The sequence below is a fragment of the Scophthalmus maximus genome, chromosome 10 (genome assembly GCF_022379125.1).
Source record: "Scophthalmus maximus strain ysfricsl-2021 chromosome 10, ASM2237912v1, whole genome shotgun sequence".
In the NCBI taxonomy this organism is placed as follows: Eukaryota; Metazoa; Chordata; class Actinopteri; order Pleuronectiformes; family Scophthalmidae; genus Scophthalmus; species Scophthalmus maximus.
The window spans coordinates 7,468,699-7,489,103 of NC_061524.1; the positions used below are offsets into that span (position 1 = coordinate 7,468,699).

Consider the following 20,405-nt stretch of genomic DNA (forward strand, 5'->3'; position numbering starts at 1 on the left):
TTACGTGTACACAGTGATCAATATCACACTCACATTTTTGTGTGAGATTGTGTGTGTGTGTGTGTGTGCGTGTGTGCGTGGGTGGGTGGGTGCCTGCTTGTGTGTGTGTGTGTGTGAGTGTGTGTCCCTTCTGACCGTTCCTCCAAATAACAGGATATGACAGATATGGAAAGACTGTTGGCCTTCTCATTGGCAGGATTGCCCCTGAACACACACACACACACACAGGTCAGTGAGGCTTCCACTGTGATCAGATGTCCACCTTTTTCCATGTAAATGTCATTTCACATCTGGATGTATTTTTTCCACGAAATAAACCCTCGTCTCTTCACAGAACGCGTCTTCATGTCCATTAACAAGAGACAGGCAGAGGGAGACGACAGGCAGGACAGGGAGCGATACACATTTACATCTGCATGGCAGGACACATTGGATAACAATAGCACAAATGGAGACGGTCCATGTTAGGTGTTAAAAAAATTGTTAACACAGTTATAAGTAAAAAGAGAAAAAAAACTAACATTGGACTGAATTGACGCTCGGTATTAGGAACACTCGAGCAAGCACACTGACACTGCTAGATAGATAGATGTCCCTGCAACAAAGCTTTAAATCCACCTAGAGAAACCAGTGACTGTATGTTAAACAACTTTGCAGGAGGCTTACACAGAGTAATTTAATCTATTTTGAATATATTAATATTGATTATGCAAGTGCAGTTTTGAATTCAAAGATAGTCAACTCCAAAGGGAATTTCATTTCCACTGTGGAAACACCAAAGCACATATACCTGCCAAACGCCATTAAGGGTTATGAAGGAATGGAAGGCTGTACAGTTAACTGACAAGCCCCGCCATGATGGGAACAGAAGGGGGTGGTGGTGCCCGGCCTGCCCTGACAGCCCCCAGCAGGACCATGAAACAACACCAGGCCTGTCAGCACCTTCAGCTATCCACATCACAGCCAGGACACTCCTGTCAGCGGGACACCATACACACTGACCCACACACAACACACACACACACTCATTCACATACCACAGCCAAACACACATAATCACATAGAGAGGGACAGATACCCCCCACCTACACACACCATCGACTGAATGTTTGGTTAGCCTGTTTGTGCCTGTCAGTCACCTTTCCAGTGTCCCCCTCTCTCTCTCTCTCTCTCTCTCTCACACACACACACACACACACACACACTTTGACGGTACTGTAAGTCTGGGTAACAGGTGTGAAAACTCCTTCTGCAGTGATTGTACTTCCTCTCTTTTTCCTTATCTCCTTTTCCTCTTGTGCTCGCCCCCTTTATGTCGAAAACGTTGCAGGCGAATACAGAGACGTTCTGAAATGATTACCTAATCGCCCGCATATGCTCCCTGATGGTTTCTTATCATATCTTATTATTGTTTAAAAGTGCTGTTTTAAAATGAAAACGTAGTAGTGTGGACACAGCCTTTATTTCTCTATCTGTTTCTTAACCTACAATATAATTGCAATGTTGAGCAGTCCCATTATGAAGTGCTCCAGTCTAGACAAAGCGCATCTCCGAATCTACAATAGGTTTCTTTTTCCTTTTTAATAAACACGACTAATTCACTTTTTCCAGCCCAGTTTATTCCATCAGTGTCCTTCCTTATCCATCTCTCATACATGCATCGCTCCATATTAACCACAGTGTGCTCTGCTCTGCCTGCACAGGTCCTGGGGTGGCAGCAGGCCACAGATGGTGATGAATACTGGATGGAGTGGCGGTGCTGCGTCATGGAGGCCAGCTGGATGAGGTTAGATCAGGTTGGGTTTCTTCTCCATGTCCCCATTTAGCAGCGCTCTGACTGCTGATAGTGTCGGCTTTTAAGGTTAATTCCATTTTATTCCAAACAAGATCGCATTTTTTGAGTTTTCCCTCTAACTTAACCAACTACTTCCTGCTACTTTGTGCTTTCATGTTTGTACAAATATAATCAGCTATATAAGGGGAAAATTCAGTGTTACAGCAAAAGCTATTGCCATTCTTTTAATGTATGAGGCATGATTTTTGCACACCCATGAGCTTTACTTCATCTTTTCTTTGTGGACATTGATTTTGCAGATGTTTGTGACTTACAGAAAATGTCTGCATAAGACAGCAATAAGATAGGAGCCGTTGCTTCTTGACTCACCTTTAAATTACAGTCTGTAAAGTTAGTTAACAGTAGTGAGGCTGATGGAAGCCGACATTGCAAAGGTTGTCAAGTTAGAAATTAACCAAATCCACCGCCTGCACTGCTGTGTACCCAAGCGTGCTGAACTGCAAAGATACCGCCTGAGCCTGTGACCTTTACGTGCATATGACTTCATGTTGAAGTGCTGAGCTAAGATTTTTTATTACTGCATAACCTTAAGCTAAACTAAGGGCCCACATTTCCTCTCATATCAGCCCTGGACTCTGGACTACATTTGACCCGCCTTTGACAACTAACCCAAGCTCTACTGTACTGGGACGGGTCACCTCCTGTCACACTGCAGAAGCCCAGAAACAAAGCTGCCAGGTAACAACGGCTCGACTCACTTGCCGGCAGTTTTATCAGGGTGAATGACTCTTATGTAACTCAGTGTCAGATATAATTAAACAGGACTGTGTTGATGGGTGGTTAGAAATTAGCCTCCTCAACACCACTGTGTGATATTTGCCTGATAGCTATTTGTCTGCTGCCAAGGCTCTTATCAGCCGGCCTACATACTGGACTGTATGCAACGTATCGTGCCATACTGACACAGATAAGGTATACATTGTACTGTATGTCAGTCATTAGTGTACAGCTGAACTTTTTTGGACATGATAATGGTACGTGAACAAAACTGTGTCTAAAACAATCTATTAACAGGTTTTCAATGTAAAAACCTGTTTTTGGGGGGGGGACAAAACCGCAGTACGTGCCCGGGTGCACATTCACAAACAATTAAGAATGAGTAAAAGTTTCCCAATACACAGACACACACACACACACACACACACACACAAAGAGTTACATGAAGCATGAAAGCCTGTTTGTCCGTGGGGACGCCTCATAAAGTGAGTCAGGCATGATTGGGAGGCCTGAGACAAGGAAGCAATCACATCAGGGAGGATAGAGTTTCCATAAACTTGCACATCAGGTATGCAGGACAAAGATGTAATATTAGACAGGCAGACAGACAGGCAGGGAGGCAGACAGGTAGAGGTCCTGATAGACAGCTGGTTGCCATATTAAAAAGCATTAGCCAAAATATTGTTTCACAACATGTTACCCACCCCTGGTCAGAGATGTTGCTCAAGCTGAATTATGGGTTATGACTGGTCTGACCACAGCCAGACACAGTTATCCAAATTTCATTCGCCTCCCCCAGGTTTTTATGTCCCACCTGGGCATCTGTAGCCAGAGAAACAGTACTATAAAGCCGAAAATATGAATTAAGAATTATCTCAACTAGCAAACACAGACACAAAAGCTTCAAGGTGATGGCCAACAACAGCTGCACATGACTTATTTATACACTTTGTAATGCGTTGTCATTTACTTTTCCAGGTAGCAGGTTTTTATTGAGCAGAACAGCTGCTGGTTAAAAAGGCCACAATCACATCAGAGGGTATATTACTCCGTCACCAACCAGGAGGCTGTATTATGTGAAGAGCTGCTGACAGCACATGCAGTCATCTCGTAAATGTGCCTGTCTGTACAATGTGTGAGTGTTGTGACAAAGTGTTGAGTCGTCTTTGGTCCCTTGTACGTGTCTTCTGGTCCAAGGATGACCCATTTTCTCTTCAATGCTTATGTTAGGACTGGGCTGAATATAGCTGTAGACAAAATGCATACCATTTCTGGAAGATATATATATATATATATATATATATATATTATTTTTTTTAAAATATATTTTTATATATATATATATGTGTATATATATATATATATGTGTGTGTGTGTGTGTGTGTGTATATGTATATATATATATATATATATATATATATATATATATATATATATATATATATAATTGTTAAGTGACATTTTAATGTCTTGGATGCTTGAGTTGTAGCTCATTATTAGAATGATTCCAAATTTGAGGAAATAAACAGAAAGATGTTTTGGGTGGTCTTGCTAACTATAGCTACAGGTTTCCAGTTAGCTACAGCTAATGCAAAAAAAACCCCACACAAATAATAATATCAATAGGGATTTTTCTTAACTTGGTATTACTGGTAGGTTGCGGGGGTTAATGTTATTCTACATCAACAAACCTTTACGTTGATGTATGAGGTCATTTTTCTGATGGTATCCTTCTTTTCCTGACTTGTGCTAATGCTATGCTATATTTTAGCATTTAGGAGGTTATCCTGTCCCAAATTGCAGATATTCAACAGGAGTTAAAGCAAAAAAGAAAAATTGCATCATTATTCATAAGCTAATCATGTGTTTTGTATGAAAAATCTGGGTTAGCTGAAAAATAATTGAAGTGAAGTTAAAAAAGATAAAGGTAACATTTTCTTCCAGAATACATTGGAGGTAGAGGAATAAAGTAACCTAAAAACTAGATACTTCTAAACTGGGAATCCAGTAGTTGAGAAATCTATTTTGTTTTCACCAGTAGTATATTTTTAATATCCTGTGGGATACGAATTTCCCCCATGGGGATCAATAAAGGATTATCTTTTTTCTTATTAATAATTATCAGTATTACCACTAATTCCATTCAAAGCAGCATCCATTAAATCTCTGGTTTTATCTTTTTATCTTTCTAGTTTTGTCTCCTCGCTCAACAAGAGGAAAAAAAACACAAAGATGAGTCACCATCTGCTGGGACGAGGATAATCACTATGCATTGTTGTGTGGGGGCATGAATGAGTGAGGAGCCAGAGTCTGAGTCAGAGAAGTTCAGTGAGGTAACAGATAAGACACAGCGGCTTATAGCACAAGAACCCTTTTCATTTTCACTCTAATTCTAACTCTTCTGAGAAGGGAGATACAAGAGTGTTTTCTCAGCAGAGCTGAAAGGACATGAAGAAGTTAGTTCCCCAATGGGCTAATATGAGTCAGCGCTTCGGGGGTTAAACCATAGTCTCAGTCCCGACATGGTTTCACATGCAAATTTACCATATGCAAATGTAAAATAGACACATGCATTAGGGCACATGTGAAAATGTGTTCTCTATAGGTCCATTTAAAAAAGAAAAAACAGTTTTCAGTGAAGAACATAGAAACAAATGCAAATACATGCGATGCTTTAACAAGCTGAGCTATTAATGTAATTTTTGTGTATTTAAATATATGTTTATATATATATATATATATTTGTAGCGGTAAAGCCAGCAGGCTTATGCTGATACAATTAAATGCCCTGAGTGAATGACGTCTGTAATCATATGACTTTACTACCACACACACACACACACACACACATACACACACAGTTCATTTTCTTTCATTCAGTCTTCCACTTCATTCACTCTGGAGCAACACTCACATGCACATCAGAAGTATAGAACAGCCGTACTTGATTCTATCAGACGTCCATCAGACAGGTCACGTAACTGAGTTTTGTGGCTGGAAAAGGTTAAAGGTCAGCATGCTGACCCGGGGACGCTGCACTGTAATTAGAGTAATGTAAATGTCCTGACTGTTCTGGAGTGAGGGCAATTAACAATGTCTCTTTGTATGCGTCTGTGTGAGAGTGGGTGGGTTCAAAATTGTCAAACTGTCAACGACAGACTTTCATCAGGTACGATGACGATCACTTTGTTGCTTTATGTCACGTTCATAAAGAAAATAAAAGGAGTGAGCGAGTGAGTTATATTTTAAGGGCTATACTTTAACATTATTCCAATTCATTTGTCTGTTGTTCTCAATAATACTTCTACTAAACATCTATGTTGAAGAGCCAAGTATTTAAACTACACTAGCAGTCAAAACCCTAACCTTACTGGCGGTGTGTACATTGGCATTCAAAGGGTTAGTCAACCCACGTGACAAAGAAAATGTACTTCCAGAAATGTTGTTCATCTGAAAACTGTGACATTGTGTTAAGTTGATGATCCAAAAAACAAGAACACATGATTTGTTTTTCTCGAGTAGACCTGATATATATATACATGTCTTAGACCAATACCTCAAAATCTTAAACAATGAAATCAAATCTGAGAAAAGGCTGTTGACCGACTCTTTGAGACCATCAGCTGCCCTTATTGAGACGGGCCTACAATACATCCACACTGTGTCACTTGTTTCCTGTTAGGCTGCACAACACCACATGGATCCAGTTGTATGTTATGTAAAATGAGATGCATTTAAAGCGGATCATTAAATGGACGTAGTCACCGGGTCGAGAAAATCAAGTCTAAAGCGAGAGTGCCTGAAGCCTGTATTATCTGGAATGACCAGCAGAGGGCGACTCCACTGGTTGACTTTCCCTCTCACTTGATTGATAACGTCAGTGAACAGTCTCCTGAGGAGTTTATGGACTTGATCACTTTGTAAATTGTGACTTCATATAGAATAAAATTGACGATAAAGCACCTTATATGCATTGGAGCGTGGCTTCAGCTTGATTGACAGCTGGTGATGTCACGTTGGGGTTTATCATAGGATACTGCAGCCAGAGGCTCCTGCACTGCCCCGTATAGGTGGGACTGAACAGTGGCTTTCATATGAGCAGCGTGGACTGTAGGCGGTGTATTGTACAAAGCGCATACTGTGGATGATGCAGTGTAGGTCATGAGGAAATCCTGAGACTGTTTTTCCTGTTGTTGCTCCTGTGGAAGCAGCAAAACATGTTGCTTTGTAGATGGCCCACAGGTATGACATCAACATTATTATTTTTGTTATTATTACATTTAATAGAATCTGATTTAAATTCAAAATGTTTCTGTAGAAATTATCATTCAAGCATGCAACAAATAAACACACACGCACACACACACACACACACACACACACACACACACACACAAACACTCAATTAGGTAACATTTACCAAAAGTCTTAGACCCTGAGAAAGAGTCCTGATGTTTGTACAGTAATTCAAAAATTGACGTCAAGAGTTATTCAATGAATGTAAATTAACTCAATCCCTAAGTGGTGGACTTATCCTCCTCATCTTTTTTTTCTATCTCTGTTTACATCTGTTTCTTCCTTAATGTCTGTCTCCCCCCCTCCCTCTCTCCCCCTTGCCCCCCCCCCCCCCCCCCCCCCCCCCCCCCCCTCTTGTGCGTTTCCATAGTCTCATGATCAATTAGAACACACTGAGAAGAGAAGGGGGCGGAGTCAAGGTGGCCGTGACGTCTTTCTCCCTGAGGGTTACCATGTCGACGGCGGGTGCGGTCAGGAAAGTCAAGAGAGAAGGAGGTGGTGTGATGTTTCCCATTGAAGCGGTGTGTGTGTGCGTGTGTGTGTGTGTGTGTGAGTGTGTGTGTGTGTATGTGTGTGTGTCTGTGTGTGCATAGATCATGTGGCTGTGTTTTTATAGAGCAGTGATCCGGTCATATGATGGTCAACACCTCAATATCACACACTACCTGTGTAACATATGAACTACTTTCAGCACATACACTACGTTTAGTAAGCCAAGTGTGTATGCACAGTAGATGTATTTTTAACTAAACATATGAAACAAATACAATTTTTGCATGAAATAGTTCCAGCTGCAGAGGTTGTCATAGAATCATAGTTTTTTTTGTTGCTTTTTTTTCCAACCCGACACAACTTGAGGTGCCCTTTTCACCAATATCAAGCTATTCAGTCCAAATCTGACTGTTGGACTCTTGCAATAATATATTTGAATTTAAAATGCTTTGATTATTGTACTATTCATATTCCCAACCCAGAAAGGTGTCCTTGTTTACGAGCAGAGCATTGGCATGTTGAAAAGCACCAATACATATATAATCAGACTGATAACTTATATCATAGAATTGTCTATGGGAAGCAGTTTGTCTGAAGTGATTCAGATTCTATATGTAAGTATGGAAAATGATGATTGACTGTTTTCTGCTGCAGGTCGGAAAAATATTTGTGTCCCCTCATCGTCAGAGTGCAGTTTGAGATACGGGCGAGAATACAACTGTGAACAAAGCAAACGCGTTTGCTCCTCAGAACAAACTGTCCTCAATCTTGTGTACTTTTCTAAATTTGACAGCGTTTCGACACAACAACTGTCCTGGACTGTCCTGGTTGGTCTGACTCCACCCATCTGGTTTCCACACACTTTAAAACAAACACTGCGCTTCGGCAAATACTGCCTGACCCACTTCCACACGGCAGTGTCATGTGTGTGTGACAAAGTCCTATGTCATTTGAGCGTGCCGAGGACAGAGGAAGACTGTGTGTGTGTGTGTGTGTGTGTGTGTGTGTGTGTGTGTGTGTGTGTGTGTGTGTGTGTGTGTGTGTGTGTGCATGTGTGAGAAAGAGACAGTCATGTATGACTTTTTATGAAATTTCAAGAAAGTCTATAAATGACGCTGTATGTGTTTTTGCTATGTTCAAGTGTGGAAGTGTGTGTTACTGTGTGTGTTACTGTGTGTGTGTGTGTGTGTGTGTGTGTGTGTGTTACTGTGTGTATACACTGAGGTAAACTAATTAGCATGTGCTGCGATCAGCTGTGGGCCCGAGGCCTGCAGGGAGAATTCCTCTGTGGTCAGCCGATCCCGTTTGTCCCGTCTATGTCTACCTCCCGCCATCCAGTTCTCTCTCTCTCTCTGTCTCTCTGTCTCTCTGTCTCTCTCTCACACACACACACAGACGCCGTGAACTCAGTCACCCCACTCATGCCACTCACTCAGGCACGACATGTAGAGGCCCAGTAACGGAGAGACTGCGGGAGAGGAACATACATATATACTTAGGCTGTCATTATGTTCCGTGCTGAATAAGCATAGAGAAACATCAAATACAGTATTGTGGGTTAAGAGCTGGGGTCGAAAACTGCTGCTTTTAAGTGGGTGTGTAGTGGATTATCGACCTACATGGCGGCAGAGTTCAGTAACCGTGTCAGTGAGTTTTAATTTGGAGACTTGTCAGCGAATTTCTAATGTCACACAACACACAGATGATGTATTACTGTGAGGGCTGAGTTTAATGTCTCTCAGCTGCCCGCTTACCCACAAGCATGTCGATGTGGAGTAAACAATAGAATAGAAACTCTCACAAACGTAGCACCAATGCAGAAGTTCACCTGCATTGTCTTTCGAAATCTGGACCTTGTGCTCTCCTGTGAGGACAAGTAAGTCAATCGAGGTCAACGCCCAAATTTGCACTGTTGACCAATAGCAAGCCGTCCTCCTAAACAAGGAAGGTGCCATAAAGTTTGTTTCAATCCAGAGTGGAAACACAAAAGATATTGTTCCTTCATGGAAACGTATGCAGATTTAAATAAATATGTGATACATACAACAGTACCCCTGATGTAAATCTGAGAATTTCTAGGCAAAAAAAAAATGTTTGTCGCAGTTATAGAATAATACAAACACAATGATTTTTGACTATATGTCAAATTGCAGAACATTGCATCATTATTTTCTTTTTCTTTCCTTCCAGGGGAAGGATCACCCGCATCATGTCATCTTGCATGATGCCCCTGAGTGTGATGTAAGCCGTCTGCATCGCGTCTATGTATTCACCCTGCTGATGACATTAGCACGCCTAGATCGTATCACCCCCAGCCATCCTTGGGGGGAAAACAAATATAAACCCCTGCTGCGCTGGTCGAGAGGACTTGTCAGCCTACGCGTAGTTCAGGTTCAAACATGTACACAGGGAGAACGGACAGAATTTCACATGCACACAGGCATATGAGCAAACGCCTCTATTTCCAGTCAGTCAGGTTGTCAGAGTGCAGTCGGGACGAGAGATTAGCAGCTGTCATGGCTGAAAACACAAGGTCTGCAGCAGCATGGCTAAATACTAGCATGCAGGAATCCAGGCAACCACCCGCTGGCCTCCCTGACCCCTAACACACACACACACACACACACACACACACACACACGCAGAGGCCTCTTTCCCACCTGCTGATAGTGACTGTTTGTGTCACCTCAGGGGCCCTGGACCTGGTTCTCCATTTTACTCACATCTCAGGTCATTAGGCTTGTCAATGACAAGCTACATGCAGACACACACACAGCTGAAAAACAAAACTGAAAGATTCGGAAACAACTCAGTAGTGTCCTAGTTTTTACTCACACTTTGTAAAACCTGATCCATCAACTAAAGAGGCTGAGATTCGAGATGAGCTGCTGACGGCCCCGTGTTTGTACGTGTCTGTCTTCTGCACTTTTAAAATAATGACAAGATCATTTGATATCAAAAATGCTGTTTGCACTGTTGAAAGAAATTTTTTACACAATGTCCATAGAATTATATAAAATGAAAATGAAAATATGTAAAAAAAAAAATGGAAATTGGTACAAAAATATATTTTTTTGAAATGATCAAACTCTTTGTGTGTTTGCTTGCTTATAGATACACAGGCCAACGGATGAAGATGAGGTGTAAGAACCGTCATATTGGACTGATCATGTCTATATGTATATATGTAACCACATATTTGTCACAGATCCACACTATAGTCTAATTCAGAGCTAACAGCGGCTCCTGAAGTGTCACTTGCGTTGAACTGATTTCTCCGTAAATGTGATATTTAATCTGCTCCGTCCCGCTCCCGTGCTGTCGGGCTGGAACGACCGCGGAGGAGGCTGAGGCAAGCCCTCCACCGCCGGAGGAAAACCGCACAAGGCAAACACACGTTCTCTTCCCTCTCGCACAAAAACGCGCCACCAAAACCAACAAAAATAGCCGTTCAAAAGTCATATGCCTCGAAAAGCAAACACACGCACGCACACGCTGGTCCAAAATAATAGGCAGTAGCAAGGCAAATAGCAATTTATCCGACCTTAACCCGTACCGTATGTCTCCTGAGCTACAGAGTCAGAAACATCTCTCGAGGAAAGAACGGGCTCTACAGCGGTTCTTTGGTTTTGCGAGTGGCTCTATATGGAGCTATAATAACCTTTCATTTGTTTTCAAAATAGGCAATTCAAAATAAAGAAATGATGTGTAACCTGTGTCCCTTTTCCAAAATGGCTCTTTACGATAGAGAACTTTATTTTCTGCTGCTACATAGATCAAGGAGAAGAGCTACGGAGGGAAACACGACAGAGAGAGAACATAGAGCCATGTGTTCCCCCGACTGCTGATGCTCTGATAATGACCGAATGGATGCGCTGTTGTTTTCACGGAGCGCTTGAACGCACGGTGACGTGATTCAGCCATGAGAGAGTTCAACTGGGTGAACCAGCATGTGATGCGCGGGGATGGACTCATTTCCCAACAAAAGGGGAACGGTCAATCACTCTCCTGGTGTGACTTGTTACAAGGGCTCAGCTGAACGTGAGAATAACGTGAACTCGAATTGGGATTTTAGAAAATAGCTGCGATTGATCATGTTTGTGTTTTTGAAGTGTGAACTTCAAGTGCATCAAGCAGCACAAATGAAATTGCGTGGACTCCTGTTTGGTGAGTCCCTGGTGGACTTGGGGCATTCAAAAAACCCTGATCATACACAGCTACAGCGTGTTTCGTGTGACCTTAAGGTCGTGCTTTGAAGTGGATCTGCTCACGTGATTTGCGCGACAGTCCTATACTCTCAGTCAGGGGGGGGATACAGATCCGGATCTGGCTTCAGGAAAAAAAATTTGAAGGATTCTTCATAATTGTGAGATAGGGCAAAACTTGACATTTTGACAAATACAGTACATAACATTTTGAAAATATGTAGGTCAGACGGAGATGGGAATTTGGGAGGGAGAACATGGGGGATTGCTCAGCCTTTTTGTTCATCCCCTACAGGACTTGTGAACAGACTTTGACCTGTAAAACCGCGCGTTATCTCCTTGAATTCAGACAAACCGTTTACTCGTTTATTTCCTGTATTTTGTGGGGCGCTGTAAACTGATACTATAGACACCTAGCACTTAAGCAAAAAATTTGGCTTATCTCCGTATAAGACTGAGTTGCATTGGGAAATACGACGAAGTGCCAATATTTAAAAAGGGCGTGTATGATCGCCTCTGAGTCAGTAGAAAAAGTGACATCTCTGTGAGCGGTGGTTTTATATCATTAAAATTGCCAGTGCAAGAATATCTGATCAGACCTGAGTAGACACAAAGAATGATCTGATTTCCCAGGCTGCTGTAACCTGAATCTGTTATCGCAATCTTTCCGGTATTTATTCACAAGTGACTTCCCTCTGAGGTTGAACCTTCAGCTGCCGGGGGCCACGCACTCGCTCCCAACAGAGACCAAACACACTCCAGCTGATAACAGTATCAGGGGCCGAGGGCAGATATGACTTTGACCCCGCGACCCGCCGAGGTCTTGCGCTTGTGAGGTGAGGGAGGTGGGGCTGTGCGAGAGGTTAACACTGACGGGTGTACAGACAGTTCTACGACCCCTCCACACACACACACACACAAACACACACACACACACACACACACACACACACACACAAACAGGCACACAGGCGCACACAGACATGGGTGAGTGTTTGACGCGACTGACAGATGTTGCTGCCTGGTTCCAGCTGTTCCCTACCTGGCTCCTCAGGTGGGTTTGGCGGCATTTAGCACTAATGACACACACACACACACACACACTCGCACACTCATTTGAACAGTCACTACCTCAGTTATCACATCAGCCATGTGTGAATCATCAGATTTATGAGCAACGCACACACAAACACAGCAGTATATCGACTTGTGTGTGAGTGTGAAAGTGTTTGGGTGAGAGAGAGAAAGAGACGGGGATGTGTTTACCATTTCGAGGAATGTACAGTATTTGGTAATGTGCAAAGCAGCCCTCAGTAGTCAGGAGTCGCACAAACACACTCTCTTTTATTGGATGGGCCTGAGATTCCTCTGCGCACACCCAGGGCCTAGAACCAGGAATTTAAACGCTTTAACATGCTGTCTGACCATCGGGGATCTAATACTGGTGTGTAGTACAACCAGTGTATCACGGTTTTTGTTTGTTGGGCCTTAACAAAACTCACTCCCACTCACTAAGTCTATGCATTAGACTGTAGACTCTTTAAAACACTGTTCAAATTGTGAGTAAAATATAATCCTGGTAATGTTTTGGTCTGCAATCTGATGTTACACTGTAAGAAATGTCTGCGTGTGATAAAACACATCATTTGATTACCAGCATCTCGCTCCATGTCTCACATCAGGTCCCACTGTTTACAGGACACACCGGTACTCCACGTGTATTTTAACGTGTGCACAGTTTCTGTTTGCAAAGTAAAGGCTTAAGGTGTTGGTGAGTCAATAACTACAAGGCCGGGTGTTTGCGCTTGTGTGTGTGTGTGTGTGTGTGTGTGTGTGTCTTGTCCTGCAGGTCTCATTGAACCTGATGGAGAAGCGGCAACGTGACCACCTGTGTCTCTTATCGTGTAATGTCCGTGCAAGTGAACGCAACGCGAGCGTAATCTCTGGGTGAGGATCTAGGTCAGTGTTGCAACCCGGGACTGGTCAGGGCAGGAGTGAAGTCGCGGCGCGAGGGCGAGCGAAACTAACCGAGCTGGTAAGTGGGTTACAGTTACTCTTAGTTTGAGCCGCTTGCTGCCCGCAGCCCTTGTTAGACCTCCACTTGTCCTCTCTGTGTTTCTTCCTTGGCTCCGTTTTGAGTGTGTCCTTGTTTTCCCATTAAGCCAAGCTAAGCTACGCTCTTGAGTCCCATTGGGAAATGACACATTATTCCAGGCTTTACAAACAAACTTGCCTTACTACTGCTCCGCATCACAAGGTGGGGATAATCCCTTTTTCTTTTTTTCTTTTTAGACCAAATGCCTCAGGGAGAGAGATTGAAGAGAGTTGAGTAGTTATCATGAGACAGTGTTTCCCCCGGCTGAATGATACCTGCTCTTTGTGAGGCTGCCACTGTTACATTCGGTCTAAAGCTGCTCGTGGCAGAAGCCTACTTATTGATCCGATGATCACGTAACGAACATTGTCCTTTCCATTCCTGGAAATCTCCAAGATAAAGTAAATGTTTTCCCCAGGATCTGATTGCTGTCGGGAGTAAAAAAGAGGGAACGTTTCACCAGCTCGACCACTCAAACTCTTCCTGCTCCTGTGTCGGATAGACTGAACCAAAACAATGAGCTCAACGATTCTAAACTGCCCCATAGAGCTGCGAAGAACTGCAGTCTGGATACAGTTCTCTGTGAGTCAATCACAGAGACGACGGACTCTTTCCCTATAACTAATAATTTGATCGATTGCTCAGTGCAGCTTTACAGTAAAAGAAGAAGGAGCAACATCAGTCATGAGAACACGCTCACGGTGTACACCAGCACAGAGGAGACACTGGCCATCTAGAAAAATGATGATCTCCATGTGTACGGCCTTCTGCTGTACACAACTCAAAGAATATATATATATATATATAACTGACTCTACCTGGTTTAAGTTTAAGTCCAGCGGTGGAACTTTGTTCTTCTACTTCACCCAGCTCTGCATGTCACCTCTTCAGCTCTACCTTATTTCTCTCGCACAAAGTCTTCACACATTTCGCCTCTTGGCCATAGTTGGAAAGACTTTTACAAGAGTTCAAAAAAAAACACCCCAAAAAAAACATCAGTAAATTTCAACCACAGAGTTTGAAACAACTTCCATGAATATGAATTCACATGCCAAGATGTTTGAGAAGGATTTAATGCAGAGGCCAAAGAGTGGCTAAACACTCTGACCCGTAATGAATGACTACACACACGTCTCTGGGAACGAAGAAAAGAAAACACCTTCTCATTTCATAAACAGCCCATCTAATGATACTCTAATAAACAGCAGCAGTGGAAAGAAGGGGATTCAAACTGGAAGTCCAGGCCTCCTCCACAGTGGTGGGAAGCAGCAAGAACGTGCCGCTGCATAAACACACAGCGACACGTTTGCCACTTTATCAACGGACAGATCTCAGACCTTTCATTTCCTCTGGAGAGCGGCGCTCCGCGGGGATTTCTTTGTGGATATGAGGCACGAAGGGCATGCGCGCTCCCCCCTCAATATTATTTCAGCGATGTATCCTGGTGGATGTCTCCAGCTGGAAATGACCGATCGCTATACTCCCCCGGCCCGAATGGTTATTGTTCATAACCGCTGAACAACCGCAACCAGGCAGGGCCTATCAAACCTTGGTTCTCTTCCACATGGTGAAGTAACACATATTGAGCCATATTCGCCATTCCATATTTTTAGCCTTTAGAAGCTGGTGCCTTCGTACGTGAGAGCAAGAGTATCAATGATAAACTGTGGGTTTTATCTTCTCTGATTAAAGTCTGCTAACAACAGCTGTAATTTCAGAACTAACCGCAGCCAACTAGAAGTACGACCGTGTGCTGATGGAGGGTCAGCGGAAGAAGAGGAAATGACCCCTTACGCTTAAAGTGCATCGCTTACATTGTAAAATGCGATCACATAACTGCGGGAGGAAAACCGTTATCATTGTTCCCCTCATCAGGTCGTTCTGATTAGACGCGTGTGACTATGTGCAGGCCTAACTTTCGGTAAATGGGGTTAAGGAGTTTCCAAAACAGTCTCTCGCAAATGAATGTTGCATAAGGTCTGGCACTGGTTAAATAACTGATGAATAGTACTATAGTGACACACAAACACACAGGGAATGAGAGGCAGATTGTGATTTAGGTCAAGCAGTCTAAATGCTCCGGGCCTGATGACTCACTATCTGTCATTATGTTCATAATTGCCGTCGGTTAGCGTTACGACATGTAACATTCGTCGCTCCCTCATTGTGCTCGAGACTCCAGGTGGTGCGGGTTTCTGGTTTATGACATGAATTCAATCTTCAGAACTTTTTCAGACGGCGTTGACAGAATTCCCAGTGGGAATGAGAATGTTTCCTGCAAAGTTGAGCATCTGAAATTAAGATGGTGTTCTGTGTCAATAAGCACAACTTGTGAATGTACCAATAAATCCCCGAAATTAAAAACAAAACAAAATACAATGTCTTTTGTTTCATGACACATTTTTTCCGTATTAGCAACATCCACTTTCCTGTTTTGTTTGGACTCGGGGTGATTTGAGGCCATTCTGGCGGTGTGTTTATAAGGTGACTCAGTGTTTTAAATAGGAGAGTATTTAGGTTTGCTCCACAAGCTTCAGTAACAACAGAGGTATGTGTGTGCTTGTGTTCGCGGGTCACAGTGTGCGTCCAACCCAAACAAACTCAACCATGAATGTGTGCATGGGCTGGTTCTGAATCATCTTTTGGATACCACTGTCTTTATTATTAGAGTAAAACGTACCATTGAGAAATCCAGAGTGTTGCCGGGTAAACTTCACGGGACACAGCCACCGGCATCTGCCGTTCATCTTGGAGAAGAGGCTGCATGGGGATGGTGCCCACCAGAGAAAAACGAACCCCCTGAATGCCTGCACACAAGGTTGAAATTGATCATTCAAATAAACACGAGTTTGTTCAGAAAATGTAATCTATCTTTATTTACAGTAAACAGAGGTGTGTGTATGCATAGTCCTAGATGCAAAACACACACACACACACACACACACACACACGGACACAGATGCTCATATGCAGTCTGCAAATGAGCGCAGGAGGTGTGTTTTCTTGCTCCCCAATGGTGTTTGGGCAAGCAAGTACACACATACACAAGCTTTGCTCAGTGTGTGTGTGTGTGTGTGTGTGTGTGTGTGCGTGCGTGCGTGCGTGCGTGCGTGTTGTTTCAGATAGCTCCCCCTCTCTGGTGTATGAATGAGTGTCCTGAGAGTGCTAGATAAAGGTGGTCTGTGCTGCAGCTCAGCTCCACTTACCCTTAAAGGAAGCATTGATGGGAGGACCGTCGAGCCGCCGCAGCTCCAGGACTTTCGTCCGCCTGCAGCACATCGGCAGTGGATGGGATGGAGAGAGTGTTGGGGGGGTCAGGCCTGGAAGAAACACCCAGATTGGGAACATGGCGAGGGCTGTCAAACACCAGATCCTTCGGCGTCCGAACACAGCCAAGACCTCCAGTAGTCGAGGCAGCCACAGGCTGATATCTGGGTCTGCACATGGACACACATGCAAACAGTTACACAGGCTGATTGGGTATTTAATGGCCAATACGGATACAAGAGGATTTGGACTGAAATTCAGGTGCCGTGGCTGGACTAGTCTGGTTGGATGCCAAACTGCCTTGCCAAAAATTAGCTGGCTAAATCTAAGAATATATACCAAACTGAAATATTGAAAGTCTCAAACTAGATTTTGGCCTACATCACATCAGTTGATAAGATGCATATTGACTACCACATTTTCAGTTCAAGAGCATAAAACCAGTTGACAAACGCGGCCACGAGATTACTAATCTGAACATAACTGAACCAAAGGTGCATAAACGAACTTCCAATTAAAGAGACATTTAGTCACATGCATCACCAGATAAGTCCTCGATTGGACAGATTTTGGCAACTGTCCCCGGTGACACATGAACCCATATGGAGAATTACAAATTTCAATCACTCACCAAACAGACTTGCAGATAAATAAGCAGTTATGATTACTGCTGCCTGGCTTGAATGACGAGCCGCTGATTTGCAAGCGAGTGTGCTCGGGGAAGAGCAGCAATGTTTTTCCTCAACTCTACAAGTGAAACTCCTTTCAACTCCTGCTTCAAGGGGCACATTTCTCTCTTGAGACAGTTATGACGTTATCAATAGCGACAGCTTCACTTTTTGGATCCGCTTGCCTTATTGGCAAACAGACCTGAAACCAATAACGCGACAGGACTCTACTGGACCGATTAAACTGAATAGAGACGTGACCCAGTTCCTGTGTTGGGTTGGATCTCAGTTAGTGGGAACCAGGTGGACCTGTCAAAGACAGAGACTAGTTCAGATTATTACCATCTGTACCGATTATTTAGCGAGCACCACATGCAATGAGCATGAGCACTGTGACAGCTCAGCCTCAGACTGATCCAAAACCTCCAGGCCCCTGTGGCTAAAGTCCTCAAGTTTCATTCTAGCTCTCTAAAACTTTGTCTCAGTTCATACAACATCTGAAATTGTTTCCTTCAATCTGAACTCACCTTTGCAGTGGAATATGTGACTCACATTAAACCTGCTGGAAATCTCTAGGCGGCAGGTTGGATCTCCACACAGTCTGCAGATGTTACTCTGAACGCGAGTTTTAAGCGGACCTGAAAAGCGCACGGTCTCACCTACAGATCACCGCCGACATAACTCATGCTGAATCACAGGACATGACTTGACTTCAGCCCATGTGTCTTTCATCATCACATGAGTACGAAACTATCTGCCCAAGGAGGAACAGATATGTGGTTGTGTTGAGAAATGAAACAGGGCAATCTAATGAGCTCAGCGGGAAGAAAAAAAAACTGGATCTCATTAGAAAGAGAAACAGAAACATCATTAGTGAGCACACAAACACTCATTTCCTCTGGCCGGCCAGGAGATTGTATCAACATACGGCTTTTGTTTGAAAGCCACAGATATGAAATATGGACGTGAGTAAGAGCACTGCAACTAGACCGAGAAGTACTAACCAACACCCGTCCTCTACTGTTAGCACGCGTGCACGCACACGCACACACACACACACACACGCACACACACACACACACACACACACACACACACACAGATACACACAGTTACACATGGCCTTGCCGGCACCACATCCGGGACTAGGTGACCCTTAACCCCCTTAAACTTTCTGCCAGGTGTAGGTCAAACCTCAAAGGTGCGCTGAACTCTAACACTGAGAGGCCGAGTGGCCTCCAGACCTTGTTTTATTATTTCATATGTACTAATGAGCATTCACAATATGTTCTTTTTTGGTTAATGGATACTAAGTGAATCATGACATGCGCATGGAAAAAGGCGGTGGATATTTATGATGCGAAAAGTAGAGCCTGAAATTTGGACATTGGCACTAAAAGCTTGTCGTAAGGAAACAGGACCAAGACCCATGGTTGCGCTTTTCACTACATGTGGATGTCACTGTTTCAATATATTGTTGTAACCCATTCGATAATTTCAGGCTGGACCACAGTGTTGGATTGAACATTGTATGATTTAAAAATAAACCATTTATACAACCTGAGAAATGTCAGATTAAATTTGGTTAATGCTAAATATAATGTTTCAGCCAGGAAATGCAAAAATTAGAGTCATGCAATGACACAAACAATCTGTAAAGTCTAGTTTGCGTCATAAAAATGGAAAACTTGATCATTATTTGGCAGGTCCGTCTCAAATGTATTAAACTGAACGAGTCTGAAAACTGTGACTGGTGGTGGTTTTGTGGTGGGAGCTTGTCAGGGCCAAGGTCTAGATTATAGGACACTTCCTTCCACAGGGGGTCTACTATGAGCATGGCCGTGATGCACGATGAGTAAATTACACAGTGTGTCCTGATAGTATGTTAGTGCCGTATGGATGTGGTGCCCATAAAGAGTGTCAGCAGGCCCTCTGGCTCGCTGCATGACAATCTGAGTCTGGCACTGAGCTCGGGTAATCACGAGTGGCCGGGCTCATTCACAACACCAGCTACACCCGACTTGCACAGCCACTCACTCGGCATAGTTATGCTATTTGTACAGTATAAACATTTTTGGATGATTATATGTAATTACCTAGTGCAGCACGGGTGCACGGGGATCTGCGTACACACTATACTCATGGACGGATGGGCACGGACCTGCACACGCGCTGACCTTGGGGATTCTCTTGCACGCCGAAAAGTGTTTACTGAGTAATCCGGTAAATGAAAGAAGTCAGGGACATGCATGCTGCCAGAATCCTCTCCAAATAAACACCCCAATTAAATATTTTCATGTCAGTTAAGTCACTTATTGCCGTACTCCCTTCTCCCTCACTCTCTCCCAAACCACAGCGCTGACCGTGAAGCTTCATTCATCACGGCCGAGATGCTCATGTGTGGCTCCCTCTGTCTTCAACGCCATTGGTCGGAAAGTGTAAGTAGGCCACGCAATGTCAACACACACACTCCCGGCATTCACTTTGTCACCGATCCAGCCCTCTCGCCTCACAGATACTTCCTTATCGCCGCTGAGCTCGGCTGCCAATCACGTGTTGCGAGACAACGCCTGGCCTAAGTAAACCCCTCGCTGAACTAGATGGGACGTGCTAAATTTTACAGCTATGTCTGTCAAATAGGCCTACGCAGGTTGGAGACTTTCAGGCCTGTCCCCTCTGTCTGTTCAGCTTCAGACCGTGGTCCGGTTGACCTGCAAAAGCTGATCGGGCACGAAATGAGTGACACATATATAGCGCAGCGAGAGGGACATATTATTTTCAGGTTCCCCTCCTTCGTACGTGCGTACTCA

General features: G+C 43.7%; 1 long non-coding RNA gene across 7 annotated transcripts in view; it reads left to right on the plus strand.

Annotated features, from left to right (window-relative positions):
- The window catches only part of LOC124850739, a 107,867-nt gene that overhangs the window by 85,750 nt on the left and 1,712 nt on the right, over window positions 1–20,405 (plus strand). The window contains exons 3-8 of one of the 7 annotated variants that reach the window (XR_007031548.1): window positions 1,704–1,786; window positions 2,422–2,533; window positions 4,765–4,905; window positions 7,239–7,363; window positions 9,551–13,600; window positions 13,858–16,473. This is a non-coding gene — a long non-coding RNA (uncharacterized LOC124850739). Of the gene's footprint in view, window positions 1–1,703; window positions 1,797–2,421; window positions 2,534–4,764; window positions 4,906–7,238; window positions 7,364–9,550; window positions 13,601–13,857; window positions 16,474–19,951; window positions 20,034–20,405 lie in introns of those variants that run through there. The other 6 variants (XR_007031546.1, XR_007031549.1, XR_007031545.1 and 3 more) reach the window with 6 other exon arrangements.